The following is a 19,653-nucleotide window of genomic DNA, read 5'->3' on the forward strand; positions in this document are numbered from 1 at the left end:
CAATGGATATGTGGCCTGAATATCCAAGGTGAGGACGGGGTGGGGTAGCCTTGTTGACTCCACGAATGCAGGTATAAACTAGGTGTAGTATATTACGTAATATAACATATGCTCTCTCCTCTGGTTGTGAAGTTTACATGCTGGTGGAACCTTGGCAGGGCCATTTTTAAATTGGCATGATTGAAGTCTCCAGCAACAATGAATTCAGCATCGAGGCGAGTGGCTTTGGGGTTGCTGTTTGTGCCATACTAGCATGCCAGCACTGGCACAGGGTGGTGTAAATATCAATAATCACAATGGCAGTGAACTCCCCCGGTAAGTAGAAGGGCCTGCACTTCACCATTAAAGACTCTACCTGCAGCAAGCAGTGGGCCATCCCTACCGGGGTGTTCACGCACCAGTTCCTACCGAGGTAAATGCACAGTGCTCCTCCACGGGTCTCGCCAGGGTGGGGACAGCATTGGCCCTCCAGTCTGGGATGGAGTCTGGAACCCTGGCAGCTCCCCTGTTCCTGACAAGACCTCGGGAAGGTGTGGCCTTGCTTACATGAACAACGTTCCTCAGTCCAGTGATACGGTTCATCTCACAAAAAAAACACACACACACACACTTTTTAAAGCTTCCCTTCTCTGGCTGGCTATAGAGCAGGGTCTTCAATCTTCACAGTCTTGGGAGTGATGGAGACAGTGATGGGGAGGGAAGGGCACGGGGGAGAAGGCGGGAGGAGAGGTCAGGGAAGAATGGTGGGAAGAGGAACTGTGGAGAGGGGAATGTAGTGGGAAAAGTTAGAGAGGAATGGGAGGCTGTGGTTGGTAAAGGGAGGTAGGAGGGCAGGGAGAATAAGGAGAGTCAGAAGAGGTTATAGAGAGGGAATGGGGAGATCACAGGAAGAAAGAGTTGAAGGGATAAGTTAAGGAGGGGAGCATGGGACGAAGACAGAGACAAGAGACTGCAGATACTGGAATCTGGAGCATCAAGTAGTCTGCTGAAGGAGCTCAGCAGGCCAAGCAGTGCCCAGGGGGGTGGGGGTGCAGAGGGAATGAGTGTTGATGTTTCAGGTTGAGCCCCTGCAACAGGATATCAGGGTGGGAGGTAATTTAGGGCAAGAAGGGGATGGTGAGGGGAGCAATGTGCAAGGAAGGTGGGTAAGGAGCTCCAGAGGAGAACAGGAAAGAGGATTGGTGGGGATAGCACAGAGGAATTTACAGAGGTAGGGGTGGATATAGGATTAAGATGGGAGGAGGTTATGGGAGAATATTTTAACAATTAACAATTTAACAATTGTTACTTAATCAACATCAGTACTTGTTATGATAAAGTTCAGGAACTGGGCACATGGAATGAGTAAAATCCTCGGTCAGTGGAGGTTGCTGCAGGACTAAGGGAGAGTGCAGGGGAACGGGCTGAAGTCTGGGGCTGAGAGCTGTGGAGGGAGTTAGGGGCTGTACTGAGCCTGGAAGATGAGAGCCGAGGGAGGGGCCTTGGGAACGTTTGGGTTCTGGGAGCTGGGAAGAGGCAGGCGGGAATGGGTGAAGATTCGGGGATTTGCAGCTCTAGGAAGCTCGCCAGAAATGGGTCAATATCAAAAGCTGACAGTAGCAACTTCACTTCCTCATGCAAAGGACTCCACGACACGCTGACCACAGCTTCCTCCTTCTCTGTAGCTTTGGTCTCCTGTCAGGAATTACATAGTCACAAGACGTCTCAAACTTGGCAGAGACAGACTCAATCATCCAGGCCAAAGTGGGTTCAGAGCCACCACTGTCCAACCAGAAAGGGCCAATGAGAAAAGGGTCAGGTTGCAAGGTCTTCCACAGCCCCAGTACAGGGACCAGAGACAGGCCGAGGATTGGGAGTTTCCACCAAGACACCATTCTTCCTTCCATTTTAAAATGACCCCGTTGGTTTCTATTCAGAAATGCATTTTGTAATTTTTACTTTTGGTTCAGTTTGGAATTGTTCCAGTATTTAATTTGAGTGCAACACTGCATGTTTCTCAGTTACTTGAGTAGAACCACTCAAAGTTCAAAGTTTAAAGTAACTTTATTATCGAAGTACAGATATGTCACCATATACAACCCTGAGATTCATTTTCTTGCAGGCATATTTAATAAATCCCTAATAGAATAATAACCACGATAGAATCAATGAAAGACCACACCAACTTGCAAAAAACAATAAACTGTACAAATAAAAAAAGAAAGATTAGTAATAAATAAATAGGCAATAAATATTGAGAACCTGAGATGACGTGTCCTTGAAAGTGAGTCCACATGTTGTGGAAACATTTCAATGATGGGGCAAATGAAGTTATCCCCTTTGGTTCAAGGGCCTGATGGTTAAGGGGTAATAACTGTTCTTGTACCTGGCTCTGAGGCAGTGAGAAGCGAGCATGTCCTGCGTGGTAGGGGTCCCTGCTGATTGTTGCTGCTTTCCTGCGACAGTGCAGCTATACCCAGATTTTCTGCTCAAGGGCATTGGTGTTTCCATACCAGGCTGTGATGCAACCAGTCAATACACTCTCCACCACACATCTCTAAAAGTTTGTCAAAGTTTCAAATGCCAAATTCTTTGCAAACTCCTAAGGAAGTAGAGGCGCTGCCGTGCTTTCTTCATAATTGCACTTACACACTGGGCCCAGGACAGGTCCTCCGAAATGATAACACAGAGGAATTTAAAGTTGCTGACCCTCTCCATGGCTAATCCTTTGATGAGGACCAGCTCAAAGACCTCTGCTTTCCTTCTCCTGAAGTCAAGACTTTTCAACTTTCAAACCCTTTAAAGGAAAATAAGAATGAAATTGGCTACTTCAATGTTTGCCTAATTTATTTTAACAAAATTGTTTTCTTCACATATTCACAACATCTTTCTCTGTTTGTGATCCTTTCCACCCCATCACCTCCGAACAGTGTCCTTGGCAACCTTATGAAAACCTCTTGTGGAGTCATTAAAGAAAAATGAAGGAACTACCTGTGATTGTTATCCAGAAAAGATGAAATAAAAATGCTCATATTTTACTTTCTTACTATAGTGAAAGAGGCCATTCAGCCCATTGTCATTGCCAGCGCTCAGTCGCACTCACCCACTTATTTCCCTGCATCCTGTTTTACACGGCCTCCAATTCTTTCTGCTACCATAAGGCAATAAGACATAAGAGCAGAATGATCCCTTTGCCCCGTCGAGCCTGCTCCACCACTCGATCATGGCTGATTTACTTTCCCTCTGAAACCTATTCTAGTGCCTTCTTTCCATAACCTTTCATGCCCTTAAGAAATCAAGAACCTATCAACTTCCTCCCTAAATATACTCAATAACTTGGCCTCCACAGCCATCTGAGGCAACCAATTCCACAGAACTATCACTCTCTGGCTAAAGAAATCCCTCCTTATCTCTGTTCTAAAGGGACATCCTTCTATTCTGAGGCTGGGCCTTCTGGGCCCGGACTCTCCCGCTATTAGGAACATCCTCCCCATGTCCGCTCTGTTCAGGCCTTTCAATATTCAATAGGTTTTCATGAGATCATTTCTCATTCTTCTAAACTCCAGTAAATACAGGCCCAGAGCCATTGAACGCTCCTCAAATGTTAACCCTTTCATTTTGGGGATCATTCTTGTAGGCCTCCTCTGGACCCTCTCCAATGCCAGCACACCCTTCCTTAGATAGGGTTGCTCAGGATACTCCGCATGTGGTCTAATCAAGTCTCAGGATTATATCCTTGCTTTTATACTCTAGTCCTCGCCAAACAACACCAGAGGCAATTTAGAACCGAAACGAACGAACTTTCCAAGCAGCCCATCAGTGGGATGTGGGAGGAATTCAGGGGAGAATGCAAGCAGCAGCAGGAAGGATCTGTATGACAGATCCCCCCCCACCCTCTCCGGTGGCAATGGGGTAGTAAGGACTTTCATGATTACCAGTTTAAACTGGGAAAATGGAGACTGCTTAACTTGCTCCTCCCAACCAAAACATCAACACTTTGCACTTTTCCCCATGTAAACTGCGTCCATTTCAATAATTTTTTTTTTACTCCCTAAAATCTGTGGCCATCCTCATTCTTTGCCATCTTCCCTGACGAGTGCAAACCTCATTACAGTGCCAGACTCCTTCTTGGGGAAGAGGTCTGGGACTCCAGGTTTAAGATTAGAGGGGAGACACTTATAAGAGATTTGAGGGTGGTAGTTATCTGGAATGAGCTGCGAGAGGAAGTGATGGCGGCAGATGTTGAAAAGGCCTTAGGGAGATCGTTGGCATCATTCTGTGCTATGTCATATGACATGGTTAATCATGGTCTGTGGTCCTGATTGCTCTTGGCAAATTCTTCAGAAGTAGCTTGCCATTGTCTTCTTCTGGGCAGTGTCTTTATGAGATGGGTGACCCCAGCCCATGATCAAGACTCTTTAGAGATTGTCTGCCTGGCGTCATTGGTCACATAACCAGGACTTGTGATATGAACCAGCTGCTCATACGACCATCCACCACGGCTTCACATTGCCCTGATCAGTGAGGGGGGGGGGGGGTTAATCAGGTGCTACACCTGCCCAAGGCTGACTTGCAGGCTAGTGAAGGGAAGGAGCACCTTACACCTCCTTTGGTAGAGATGCATCTCCACCCCACCACCCAGAGATTGTAAGGGTGCAGAGGAATATGAACCTAAGAGAGGCAAGTAGGATTAATCCAGTTTGGCATCACAGTCCACATGGGCAAGGTGGGTTAAAGGGCCTCCTTTTGTGCTGTGTGGTTCTGAATTATTAATAAATCACAAAAATGGAAGTGGTATTAACAGGCTGTTGGAAAACTTCAGTGCACACTTCCCTCTAGCCCACTTGTTGCTAACCTCTGGTTCTGTCAGATTGTTTTCTATTCACTTGAACACCGTCCTTTTATTCTGAGAATTTTCCAAATAAAGTCATTACACTTTCCTTGAAAGTTTGAACACACCTGAAAGCCATCCCTTTATCAGTCTTCTTTGTTACTTTAAAAGTAAACTTAAATTAATTCTGCCATTTTAAAAGGGAGATTGTGAAATTCTAATTTTTGTGCTTTCTTATTTATCGGAAGACAATTGTTTTACTTATCTTGGTATTATCGTAACAAGGAACTATAATCCACTGTTCGATGAGAATTTCAATAATCTTTTAAATTTTACAAAACAAAGATTAGCACAGTGGTCACCTCTGTCCATGTCTTTAATTGGGCGAATTCATGTAATTAAAATGTATATTCTCCCTAAATTTTTATACTTATTTCAATCTTTACCTATATTTATTCCTAAAGTGTTTTTTGATTCTTTAGATTCTATTATCTCGTCATACCTATGGAAGGGTAAACAGCCCAGACTCAATAAAGCTCATCTCCAAAAGCCTAAAAGAGAAGGTGGCTTGGTATTGCCTAATTTTCGTTCATATTATTGGGCAGCCAATATTCGTAATATCTTTTGGTCCTACTTCTATAATCAGTCTGTTTGTCCAACATGGGTGGCAATGGAATTAAACGCTTATAAGAAATTATCTATTCCAGCTTTACTTGGATTTGTTCTTCCTTGCCAATTGCCAAAATCTATTATTAATCCTGTAATCAGGCATACTGAGAATATGGGCTCAGTTTAGAAAATACCATGGTCTTTATAGTTTTTCCCTCTCTAGTCCTATCCTATACAATCATTTATTTCAACCGTCTATGCAAGATTCCACATTCCAAGACTGGTGTAGGAGAGGTATCAGGCATTTTGAAGATCTTTTTATAGACAATCGCTTTGCATCTTTTGAACAGTTGTCTATAAAGTTTAATTTACCGAATACTCATTTTTTTTAGATATCTTCAAATTAGACATTTTACTAGCCCTTTAATACCACATTTTCCTGAACAATCTGATAAAAATGTAGTAGACTTGTTTCTTCAAATGAACCCCTTGGGCAAAGGCGTAATTTCTACCATTCGTGTTATTTTACGACTCTCAGACGAGCCCCTTGTGATAAAATTAAAACTGCCTGGGAGCATGACTTAGGCTTTTCTTTGTCCGACAAGGTTTGGGATTCAATTCTTAAATCCGTCAACTCAATCTCTTTGTGTGCTCGTCATTGCCTCCTGCAATTTAAAGTCGTCCACAGGGCTCATATGTCCAAAACCAAATTGGCGAAGTTCTATCCTGATATTAGTCCCTGGTGTGACAAATGCAAAGGAGGTGAGGCCTCCCTTTTCCACTTGTATTGGGCCTGTCCTACTCGGGAAAAATTTTGAAAAGATTTTTTTTAACTTTATCTTCTATATTAAATTGTCATTTGGAACCTGATCCTTTGATCGCTCTTTTTGGTATTCTTTGAGACCCTGACAAGCATTTGACCCCGGCTAAACAACGAACATTGTCTTTTGCCTCTCTTCTAGCCAGACGAGCAGTACTCCTTAAATGGAGAGATGTAGTTCCCCCTACCTATGCTCAATGGCTTAGGGATATTATGTCTTGTTTAGATTTCAAAAAGATTCACTACTCACTTTCTAATTCGGACATAAAGTTCCATAGGGTGTGGGGATCTTTTCTCAAATATTTTCATAACTCTCACCTAGATTGACAGGTGTTTGTTCTTTTCTCCCTTGATAATCAGACCCTACATTTCCAGCTTTTTTTTTTGACTTTTGTTTTTTTTCTGATCAGGTAGCAGGCTGTCCCCCTTTTTCTTTTATTACAATATGTGGTTCTGGGGTAATAAAAGTGTTTCTCATATGATGGTTGGCTTGGAGTTGGATAGGTAATGGATTGGGTGCTTTTCTTTCTTTTTCTCTTTTTTTCCCTTTTTTACTATGGGTGACTTGCTCATTTGTTAAGACATGTATTATTGTTATTTTTGTTTATTTGGCAATGATCCTTCTATATATATTATTGACTTTCTTCATTGTACTTTGTAGAAAATTATAAATTAATAATATTTTAAAAAAAATTATTCTGCCTGCCTTCAGCATATTGATGCTGTCTTTATTTAAATGGTTCAAGTGGTTTCATTTATTATCAGAGGATGTATACAGTGTTCAACCCGAAACTCTTGCTCTTCATAGACACGTACAAAAAAACAGAGGACCCCCAAAAGGATGAACGACAGAGAAACTTTAGAATGCCAAAGCCTCCTCTTCCCCTCCCCTGCACAAGCCAGCAAAGCACCAGCCTCCCTCACCCATTTTTACTGATGTTTTTCCAAGGGCCACGTAATTTAGTCCCTGATTAAAGACTGCAAGAGTGCATCCAGCAATGGCTTGTAATCACTGGGGTTATCCCTCTCCTCCCTCAGTGAACAAGGGGGTGACACTGGCAGCCTGCTGGGTACCACGTCCATTTCTAAGGAGGACACTCCTGCCAATCTCCTGTAATGGTGGAGTCATCAAATATGTTCGAGGCTGAGGTAGGTAGATTTTAGGGAAACAAGTTTAACAGGGACTGGGCAGGAAATTGGTGCTAAGGTCGAGTTCAGATCAACTGTAACATTTTTAAATAAATGAACATTCCTGAGAGCCCAAATGGCTCTCTAGTTCTCCTATTTTAAGTTTTCATGACAGATTGTGGTTAGAACAGCTATAGTTTCCTTCCCCCCCACACTTTTCAACTGGAGCAATATAGTGACTACCTGCCCCTTTTAGCTTACTAATCTTGAGCAACACACAGAAAGTGCTGGAGGAACTCAACAAGTCTAGGGACGGGAATGAGCAACCAACTTTCTGGTCCACCGTCTCTCTGTTGCTATGAAGTTGGCATTATACCCCTTAGGGAAGGCCAGACTGAGTTCCTCAGCTTGCAAAAGAACTAGTGCTGGTTCCTTAATCAGCCATAGCTCTTCTTCAATCAGCAGATTACAAGCTTCCTGTCATCACATGATTGCAGCGTTTATCATCAGACAAAGGAGAAATACCCCACGTTCTGGGAAACAGAACGAAAGTATAAAATGCTGAAAATACTCAGCTGGTGGGGAGAGAAATGGTGGAGAGGTTATCTCAGAACACAAGAGGTTCTGCAGATGCTGGAGAGGTTAACTTTGTTTCTTTCACACAGATCCTGCCTGACCAACAGAACATTCCATTTTCTGGCTTAATGTGAGACTCCCACAATTGGGAGTCTGCCAGGAAACACTGAGAGATCAGTTGGTGTGTGTTCAGAGTACAAAGGGGCCACATATGCAGTACAGTGAGGCTCTTGGAGGGCTATGGGCTGTGTAGGAGGAGAGGTTAGATTGATTGTGGAGTGGGTTAGTGTAGGTCGGCAACCTCTGGGTATCAATCCATGAGTCCCAGCTCAGAAATCTGTATTGGGTCATGAGAGCCAGTGATCTTGTGTGAGTCTGTAAGTTGAAGCCCAAAGTGATGGGTGAGTCCTGGGGTCAATATCAGAAGCTGGTAAGTCCTGAGCGCAAAACTGGAGACACAGTCCGGTGGGTGATGAGCCCAGAGGAGGAAGCCTGAAGGTCAAGGTCCCTGGGTCAGCTTATCTGGAGGTCAGAGGCCCGATATCTGTGAGTCTGGGCCTGGGACTGGAGGTTGTAGGCCTGATGTCTGTGAGTCTGGGCCTGGGACTGGAGGTTGGAAATTGATTGTCTATGAGTTTCAGAGCCCCGGTATAAGGACTAGAAGCCTGGAGGTGGTCTGTCCTGGGGTTGAAGCTCTGTCTGTGTGTGAGAGTGGGAGGTTTTGCTACTGTTTTGTTGTTGCTGTTGCTGTGTGTGTTGTTCTGCTGAACGTCGTGGTCCTGCTATGATGACGCTGGAACACTCCTGCAGGCTGCCCCAGCACATCCTTAGGTGTGTGAACTGTTAACACAAGTGACGCTTTTCACAGTTGTTTCGATATGCATGTGATAAGAAATTCTAAATCTGAACAATGGGCTGTACTGTTGTAGGTTCCGTATTCTCATAAGGAGTACAGTGGGAATACGGTGGGATTCACGTAGTGTGTGCACTGTAAAGACATGAGAAGGAATACGGGGAATAGAATGGAATACAGTGAGAAGCCAGTGGGACTCACATAGTGTCTACCCTGGGAACACAGTGGAAGCAGAGCAGGGAACAGCCAGATGGAAGTAGCAAAAGAGAACAGAACACACTGAAAGCACACTTGGAGTTCCGTGGGAGTACAGTGATGAACCTGGGAAATGCTACAGAAAAGAGCCAGCTGGGGAATAAGCTATCCTGCAATGTCTATTATGCGATGAAACCCGGTTACTTACTAATCTTGTTGTGCGGGATCCTTTGGAGAAGAGTAATCATAATATCACTGTGGTGGAAAATGGAGTGCTTCAATCCAAAACCAGCGTCCTACATTTAAACCAAGATCACTACAGTGCCTGTGGTCCAGACTCAGTTCCCCCTGCTGTCTGTATACAGTTTATCCATGCTCCTTGTGACTGTGGGCTCCGATTTCATCCCGCGTTGGGGAGGTGCACGGATCAGTAAGTTGTGGCTATGGGATGTTGGTGCCAGAAACATGGCGACACTTGGGGCTGCCCCCAGCACGTCCTCACATTTTGAGTCTCTGTCTCAAAAGAGCCCAGTTCACTGTGTGTCTCGCTGTCCCGATGCACACGTGACAAACAAAGTTAACCTTCTGGTCGTCTTCAGTAACATGTTGGCTCTCTCAGGTAACGGAGAGAACGTGATGGACCCAGTGCAGGAACTTCAACAGTTGCACGCCTCTCTGAAGCAAGAGCAAAGGAGAAGTGACCTAACCATGGTTACAAAAGAAGTCAATTGTACCATTATATCCAAAGAGGAGCAAAACCCTACTTACTTTCTGCCCGTTATGCCGCTAACGTTTAGAGAAACAGTGATGGTCCTCCATCTCTGTCAGTCCTTGGCCACTCAGATGTAGAAGGATTCTTCGCTGTTTCCGTAATAGTTCTGTTTGACCAGTCAGGATTGTTAGCCCTGAGCTGAACCCTGAACCTGGAGGGCCGACGGACCACTCTTAATCTGGCCACTGCCCTTTGACCTGTTTGTCATGGGTGATCCGACCAACAGCCAAAGCGTAAAGCCCTGACTCCAGACAACATTGCTCTCTCTCACAGAAACCTCCAAACCCAACGAGAAGATTGTGGTCCTCCTGGAGGGAGACATAGAAAGCTGCATTAAAATTTACAGGCCGGAGAATTCAGCTTAGAATTCACTTAAAAAGAACCAGATGTAACCAGGTGACCATCGAATGCTATTCATTATCGTTAAAAGGTGTACTTGGGCATTCATCTGGGTAATGCTAGAATAGGTGTGCCTTTAAGTGGAGATAGTGACATCATTACGTACGCACGGGATAGCGGGGAGACCATTTTTGCATTCTGCTGCTGAAGCTGGTAGGGCGTTGGAATCAAGTTCCCCCAGAGGTACTGGGCTGGGTCAGGAAAGATTTTCACGAGTAAAGATCTCGACGCTGGATAGAGTGGCTTGCAAAGTTCCTCACCGGCTAAGTAGAATTGCCACTACCGTATTAGTACTGTATCAGTTTTGTGCAGTTTTCTTTGTATTTTTATACCGCATACGCAGTTGGTTGAGACACAAGTGTGTGGATCGAAGGTTAAACGGAGATTGTAACAGCAGGAACTGATTATAAAGTCGTTCGCTTTGTTTTAAGAGCATCTTCTGGCACTTAAACATCTAAAACAGATAAAGGAATTAAAGCCCGAAAAGTAGTTGTTGTTCTGAGTGTGTACTTTTTCCCGGGTCACAACACACAAATGGAAAAATAAACTAGGAGAGTTTTCTTGCAGGGAATTTAAAATTGACTACAAAATCTATGAGTATGTGAAAGGGAATGGAGACAAATAGAAGTTTCTTATAGTCAGAAATGGAATTTATAACAAAGAATTCAGAAAGCAACTGAACAAATACTTCAGAAAGCCAAGAAACAAAAAGAAACAAACTGTCTCAGTGGAGACAAAGAGATGGGGAATGTTTTGGGTTGGGTAGGACTGAGAATGTGGAGGAAGGTAGCCAGTGTAAAGGTTTAAAGTTAAAGTTGAAGTCTGTCCCGAGCCTTATAGGCTCATCAGGCCGGTGCTTATGCCGGTTTCTGTGGTGCGAAGCGACTGAAAGTACAAGACTCCACCCCCCGCCCCCCCCCCCCCGATAGGACGCCAGTCTATCGCGAGGTTAACCCCCAGCATTTTGCCAGTACCCAATTTCAGCTGGGTGGACCGGAGCACTGTGTGGTTAAGTGCCTTGCCCAAGGATACAACACGCTGCCTTGGCTGGGGCTCGAACTCACGACTTTCAGATCGCTAGTCCAATGCCTTAACCACTTGGCCACACGCCACAGCCAATGTAAAGGAGTGAGGTGCAAGGGCTGGCACTTGATAATTGGAACCAGGTCGGTGGGGGGCAGGGGGACCCAGGGGAAGAGGGGTAGGGTGGAGAGACAGTGGCTGTTGGATAACAGGTGGAAATGGAAAAGGAAAAAGTAAAACAAAGGGAGCAAATCGAACCAGCTGGGGAGGGGGAGGTGGAGACAGAGGCTGGAAGGTGGTCAGTGTAATGTGAAGGATTGTTTTACTCGTCGGTCTATAAGCGTTTCTGCTGTGCCGGTCATCGACTGGCCCATTGGAGGATGTGGCAGCCTTTCCCATTGGTTTCCTTGTGTGCCACGGCACCCGTGTCCAGTTTCAGGCAATTCAGGGTTTCTCCTAAGTCTCCCGGTGCAACCTGAGCTGACGAGCCATTGGAAAAGTGTGCTGCAGATATAGGAGAGCCCATGCGCAAGTTTGGCTAAGTATCTGTTGAATGCTTAGTTTTGTAGTTGTGTAACGTGGGGACAGTTACTGAGGTTACCTGTTGAGTCTGAGGTGTTTCTGAATGTTTAGTACCACAGTCTGTATAACCTAGGGTGTCTGTAAATAAATGGTTAATATGCTTACTCATAATCAGTGTCTTCTGCCTCATTCACCCAAACCCGTAAACCTGCTTCCTCGTAACAGTAAGAGGCTGCAGATAAGAAAGGTGATAGGTGGACTCAGGTATGGATGGGTGATCCATATGGATAGTTGAAAGTAAATTCAATATCAAAGTACATATATGACACTATTTACAACCCTGAGATCCATTTTCTTGTGGGCATGCTCAATAAATTCACGATAGAAAATAACCATAATAGAATCAGTGAAAGACTGCGCCAACTTGGATTTTCAACTATTACGCAAAAGACAACAAACTGTGCAAGTACAAGAACAAATAAATAATGATAATACATAAGTAATATATATCAAGAACTTGAGATGAAGAGTCTTTGAAAGTGAATCCATAGGTTGTGGGAGCATTTCAATGATGGAACAAGCAAATTTGAGTGAAGTTATTAACTTTAATTCAAGAGCCTGCTGATTGAGGGGTAATAACTGTTCCTGAACCTGGTGGTGTGAGTCTGGAGGCTCCTGTATCTCTTCCTGTGGCAGCAGAGAGAAGAGAACATGTCCTGGGTGGTGAGGGTCCCTGATGATGGTTGCTGCTTCTCTGTGACAACGCTTAATGTAGACGTGCTCATTGGTGGAGAGGACTTTACCCATGATGGACTGGGCCAGTTCCACTATTTTTCCCGCACAAGGGCATTGGTGTCTCCACACCAGGCCATGATGCAACCAGTCAATATACTTTCCACTAGATACCTATAGAAGTTTGTCAAAGTTTTAGATGTCATGCCGAATTTTTGCAAACTCCTAAGGAAGCAGAGAAGCTGCCATGCTTTCTTCTTAATTGCACTTTTGTGCTGGTCCCAGGATAGTTCTTCTGAAATGATAACACTGAGGAATCTCAAGTTGCTGACCCTCTCCACCTCTGATCTTCTGATGAGGACTGGCTCAAGGACCTCTGGTTTTCTCTGATTTCCTTGGTCTTGCTGACATTAAGGTTGTTGCTGTGGCATCACTCAGCCAAATTTTCAGTCTCCCTCCTATATGCTGACTCATCACCACCTGTGATTTGGCCAATGACAGTGATATCAGCAAACTTGAATATGGCATTGGAGCTGTGCTTAGCCCCACAGTCATAAGCGTAAAGCAAGTGGAGCAGGGGACTAGGCACACGGCCTTGTGATGCACTTAAGCTGATGAAGATAGTTGAGGAAATGTTGCTCCCAATCTGAACTGACTGGGGTCTGCAAGAGAGGGAATCGAGGATCCAATTGCACAAGGTAGTTTTGAAGCTTACTGATTAGTTTTGAGGGGATGATAGTATTGAGTGCCAAACGGTAGTCAATAAAAAATATTGGGATGTATGTACCTTTCCTCTCCAGATGAAGAGCCAGTGAGATGGCATCTGCTGTGGACCTGTTGCGCTGGTAGGCAAATTGGAGCAGATCCAAATCACTTCTCAGGCAGGAGCTGATATGTTTTTGCATAGTAGGGGAATTAAGGGTTATGGGGAAAAGGCAGAGGTAGGTGGAGATGAGTCCGTGGACAGATCGGCCATGATCTTATTGAATGGCGGAGCAGGCTCGATGGGCCAGATGGCCCACCCCAGCTCCTATTTCTTACGTTCATATTTTTTTGTGTAACATCACCAGCCTATTAAAGCACTTCATCACGGTGGATGTGTGCTGCTAGCTGATCGTCATTGAGGAAGGTTACTTCATTCTTCTTAGGCACCGGTATAAGAGAAGCCTGCTTGAAGGAGTTGGGTACCACACACTGCTGAAGCAGGAGATTAAAGATCTCAGTGAACACTCCAGCCAGTTGATCAACACAGGTCTTTAGTACTCAGTCAAGTTATCCCAAATGGGACAGATGCTTTTTGTGGGTTCACCCTGCTGAAGGCAGCTTGCAAGTTGGCCTCAGAGACTGAAATCACGGGACCATCAGGGGCTGCGGGAGTTCCTCCATGGTTTGATGGTTAAAATGAGTCCTGTTGTCACCTATGTCACTGATTTTACTTTATAAGAGGTGATAATCAAGCACTCTTCGTTGATTACAGTTTAGTTCAGAATTAACACTTCACCCACGAGATGGCTTTCCAGAGATCGTACCTGGACCTCTTGCAACTTTCTTGTTGACCAGACTTGAATCCCTCAGCAGATTATGGATCCGTGGGTCATCCAGGCCTCCTGGTTGGGAAAGACTCTAATTGATTTTGCAAGGACACACTTATCTGCAATAAAGTCCATGATAACCGTGATGTATTCATTCAGATCCACAGATGTGTCCTTGAACACAGCCCAGTCCATTGACTTGAAGCAATCCCGTAGCTTCCTGCGATGACCTCATTGTTGTCCTAACCTCTGGAGCTTTGCTGTTTAGCCTCTGGCTGTGTGCAGGTAGGAGAAGAACAGGAAGTGATCATTTACCAAAATGAAGTCTGGGCATTGAACAATAGGTGTTCCTTATCATAATATAACAATGGTCCAGTGTGTTGGGTGGCTGGTGCTGCAGGTTATTTGCTGATGGTAATTAGGCAGGATTTTCTTCAAACAAGCCTGGTTGAAGCCCATCAGTCTGAGATGCATCAGGATGGACTGCTTCTTGTTTGGAGATGACGTCATTCAGTATCTCAAGGGCTTGATTATAGATGGCCACTGGTGATGTGAAAACTATGGTCAGGATTATAGAGGAGAAATCTCTAAGCAAATAGGACAGATGGCACTTGACCAAGGTCAAGGGAACGTGAGTTCACGAAAACCGCCGAGAGTTTATCATGAAACACACACCTCCATCTTGTGCTTTCTTCGAATCAGCAATTCAATCAAAGATGGGAATTAAAAAGCCTTCAGATCTGATCTCCATATCTGGTGTGCTGAGAGCAAGCTGTTCCTCAATTATACATACAACAGAACATTTCCCTACAATACAGTAATCTTGTGCCCAGGTCCCCAATGTTCTCCAGCGACTCTACATTTGCTAACAAGACACTGAGTAGAGGGGGTCTCATTCCTCTCTGTTTCAGCCTGGCTTGGAGTGCTTTGCCTCTGGCCATAGCGATGAACCTTCCTCCACTTAAAAGTGCTGTTCCTGCTTGCTTGAGAGTTGGTCCACTGAGCCTTTCTGAAGATTGTGAAATCTATAGTTTATTAATTTGATTTAAAAGTACTTTGCTCAAAGGGAAATCACATGCCACAGATTGCAATGAGAGTATTTCAAAAGAGGTATAGTTAGGAGTATTGACGTAACCTGTAGAATGTCACTGTGAGTCATTGGTGCCATTTGGGGAAGGGGATAGAAACTGGATGATATGAAATATGATATATGAAACTGGGGAAGTGTACAGGAAACAGAAAGGGAGAGAAAGGAGCACAGGGACTGTGAGTCACCTCAAACAAATGGAAGAAGGCTCTTGCTTTGCAAAAATAGAGGAGCTAGAAACTAGTGAAAAGGAGGCATTCACAAGAATTAGAATTAGCAAAACTATTGTGCTGGAGAAATCAGTGGCACTGATAAATCCCCAGGTGTTAATAATCTGCACCTCAGAGTACTAGAAGAAGTAGCCATGGAAACTATAGCTGTATTAGTAGCATTAAACTCTATGGATTATAGAACATGTAGACTGGAGGGTGGCAAATATAACCCCGTATGTAAAAGTAGTGGAAGAGAGGAGAGATAAATGGAAAATTGATTAGTCTAACATCAGGAGCAGGGGAAGTACTGGCATCTATTATAAAGGGATGTCATGTCAGGGCACCAGTGGGAGTGGGGTTCGTACAAAGTCGACAAGGAGTTATGAAAGTGAACTCATGTTTGGAAAACCATCCAGATTTTTTGAGGATGTAACTGGGAGAGAGGATAAGTGAGGACCAATGGGTGTGGTGTATTTGGATTTTATGGTCTTAGATAACGTCCTGCAGAAGAAGCCAAGGCGCGATGTCAGATTGGCATTAACACACTGGCACAGACCGAAAATTGGTTGACGGGCTCGAATCAGACATGAGCAATAAGTGGGGCTTTCTCAAAGTGGCTGGCAGTGGGTTGAGCAGGGATCAGATTAAAGGCTCCAACCATTCACAATCTACATCCAGATGCAGCGCCCTGCCCCAAAGGATTGACACCTCCATTTCCCTCACTGATGCTGCTTAGCCTGCTCATTTACTCCTTTGGTCTGTTTTTGTGCTATATACATCTATAATCTGGATGAAGGTGTTAGAGTTATGGAGTATAACAAATATTAGTTTCAACAGCAACCAGTCTTCATATCTGAATGTGGACTGTAGATTGAGTTAAAGTGCATCTCAGAACAAGGCTGCTCCTGGAGCCACAGGCTGGGGGTCGATTGCAAACCGGGAAACACCCCATTGACTTGAGATGTCTGCATATGCACGAATGCATCTCAGAGACAGCAGTGATTAACATTCATTCTACGGTATCTGGAGTGTCGATGCAAAGATTTAGGTGTTTGAACATTATGTGTAACTCAAAGGAAGCATTGTGGATACATTGTAGGTATGGAATTGTCCTGGTCTTCGTCATTTTGGCTCAGGAGGTCTCTTCTTCCAATAGTGTCTCCAGTATGATGCCTTTCTTTCTCCCTAGGCTTCCCGTCCCATGATCCTTTCCCTTCTCCAGCTCTGTATCACTTTCGCCAATCACCTTTCCAGCTCTTAGCTTCATCCCACCCCCTCCGGTCTTCTCTTATCATTTTGCATTTCCCCCTCCCCCACTACTTTCAAATCTCTTACTATCTTTCCTTTCGGTTAGTCCTGACGAAGGGTCTCAGCCTAAAACGTCGACAGTGCTTCTCCCTATAGATGCTGCCTGGCCTGCTGTGTTCCACCAGCATTTTGTGTGTGTTCCAGTATGATGCGTGCCTGCTTTGCTGAATAAAGACTTCTATATCAGCAGCTTTAGTGTCTCCTGGTGACTTTGTTCACAGTCGCAGCTGTAAAGAGGGTTTCTTCTTTTTGTTAACTAGCAGGAATGCTAATTTACTGATAACGAGAATGGTATTCCTTTGTAAACCAAATGGGGATTAATGTTCTTTCTTCTGAGTCTGTAAGCTTTTGTTGACGGGCTTTTGGGCAGATCGGCGCGAGGGGGTCGAGAGAGAGGACGCAATGCTCTAAGCTGGGCGAGGATCGGACCCCAAAGGGGGGTCCGAGGCCGGGAGATTCTCCGAGGAGGGGGGGGATGAAGCTAGATGTGCTTGGTTGACCACTCGGAGGGTCCTGAGCTGTTTGGAGAGTCGAGGAGTTCGGAGGGTCCTGAGCTGCGAGTCGAGGAGTTCGGAGGGTCCTGAGCTGCGAGTCGAGGAGTTCGGAGGGGATCGAATGGTGGCCAGAAGACTTCAGAAATTGAGCTCCAACGGCTGTGCACGAAGTGGTTTGGACTTTGATAAGTTTGGCGCCTTTTCTTTAATTTTCTCTTCATATATACTGTATCGTTATTAATCACTTAGTTATAGTAACCTTTATAAATTGTACTCATTTAATCGCATATGGTGTACTGTCTGGTTTTGGGCGAGGCGGGGACATCACACAGCATCCACACCAGCTGATTACCCAGTTTGGCGGGGCTGAAGGCTGCTCCCCCTAAACGAGAACGAGCTGAGCGAGCCTGAGGCGACCCAGGGGGTTACACAGCTCAGGCAACAGAATGCAGTATTTCTAAATTTGTCAATAGCATAAATCCGAGTGGGTTGTGAGTGGCGAGAAGGAGGCAAAGAGGCCTCGGGGCAATTAGGACAAATTGAATGAGTGGGCAAGTATGTGGCAGTTGTAATACAAAGAGAATAAATTGTGAAGCTATTCACAGCAAGGCAGAGAATCGTTTTAAATTGTGATAGATAACAAAATGTTGATGCACAAAGGGATGTACAAAGGCTGAACTTGTGCACCAGTCACTGAAAGCAACACATGTAAGTGTTGTAAGCTGCTAAGGGGCAAATGGTATTTTGGCCTTCACATAAGAGATTTTGAGTACAGGGCAGCAGTGTTACACTACAATTATCCAGGACTTAAATGAGACCATATCTGATGTATTGTGTGTAATTTTGATCTGTTTATCTGAGAATGGTTACACTTACAGCGCTATGAAAAGCTCACCAGACCAATTCCTGGTGTGCTAGGAGCATCATCTGAGGAGAAATTTGGCCAAGGAGATCAGTATTGCAAGTAGAATCTTCTGCCAGGTCTAGGCTGACTGGTTGTGGGGGTAGTCCTCTGGCTGGAGAGGGCATTTCCCTTGTCATGGGTGTTTAGAATGAGGGGTCACAGTCTCAGGATATAGACTAAGACTGTTTAATGTTTCTGGTAAAATGTTTCCATAAGACCCATAAAATATAAGAGCAAAATTAGGCCATTTGGCCCATCAAGTCTACTCTGCTATTCAATCATGACTCATCCTTTTTTTCCCCTCCTCGACCCCATTCCCCTGCTTTCTCCCTGTAATGTTTGATGCCATGTCCAATCAAGAACCTATCAACCTCTGCCTTAAATACACCCAACGACCTGGGCTCCACAGCTGCCTGCAGTAAATTCACTACCCTCTGGCTGAAGAAATTTCTCTGCATCTCTGTTTTAAATGGACGCCCCTCTATCCTGAGGCTGTGCCCTCTTGTCCTAGACTCTCCCACCATGGGTAACATCCTTTCCACATCTACTCTGTCTAGACCCTTCTAAATTTAAAAGGCTTCAATGAGATCCCCTCTCATCCTTCATCAAACATTCCTCGTATGATAACCCTTTCATTCCCGGAATCATCCTTGTGAACCGCCTCTGGACCCTCTCCAATGCCAGCACATCTCTTCTAAGATGAGGAGCCCAAAACTGTACACAATACTCAAGATGAGATTTCAGTTCTGATGAACGATCTCCAACTGGAATTGTTAATAGATAAGTCCTGACCTGCAGAGTGGCTCCAACATTCTCTGCGTACAATGGGAATTCAGTGGCACACACAGGGAATACACTTCATTTCAGGTTTCAAGGATCCGTGTTTTGTTTTATATTTTAAGAGATGCCTCATACTCATTAATGAACCAGCTTCTCCTGTGCCTGTGATACTGTCACTAATGCAACCTACACCTAAGTAATTATCAAGTTTGTGCAGGTTCCCAAGTTTTATATATGTGTCTGTAATGTGCTCTGCTATCTGTTTCCCATTGTTTGGGAACACCCAGGGTAGTTCTGAGCAACATAACTCACAGATTTCCCAGTGATATCCAAGTGTATTTGAAGTGTACTCCCAGTTTTCCAGTCTATCCCAGCATGCCCCTGGTGTGCTCTCAGTGTTGTCCCATTGCACACTGGGACCGTGGATGACGAGCGATGTTGCAAATTTAAAGATAAGCTTAGCTTTATTTGTCACGTGTACCTCAAAAGAAATGCTTGCTTGTGTCAAATCAAATCAGTGAGGTATGTGCTGGGCAGCCCACAAGTAAACTTGCCAACACCTCATTAACCCAAAACAACATATCGAAGCACCCATGGAAAACCCGCATGGTCACAGGGAGAACGTTCAAGCTCCTTACAGATAGCAGCAGGAATCAAACTCCAACCCTAAAGCAAGTGCTGCAAAGAGTTATGCTAACTGCCATGCCACCGCAAAATTTAGTCATAAAGTGAAAAAGAAGCAAATGTGTGATTTAGAAAGTAGCCTTGGAGGAAATAAAGAAAGCAAAAGGGAACTTTAACAGGAAATCCAGCGGGCTAAAACGGGCCGTAAAATGTCTTTGATGAGTGGGTTGAAAGAAAACTCCCAGAGCATTTTATATATGTTTTAATAACAAT

The sequence above is a fragment of the Hypanus sabinus genome, chromosome 16, assembly GCF_030144855.1.
Source record: "Hypanus sabinus isolate sHypSab1 chromosome 16, sHypSab1.hap1, whole genome shotgun sequence".
In the NCBI taxonomy this organism is placed as follows: Eukaryota; Metazoa; Chordata; class Chondrichthyes; order Myliobatiformes; family Dasyatidae; genus Hypanus; species Hypanus sabinus.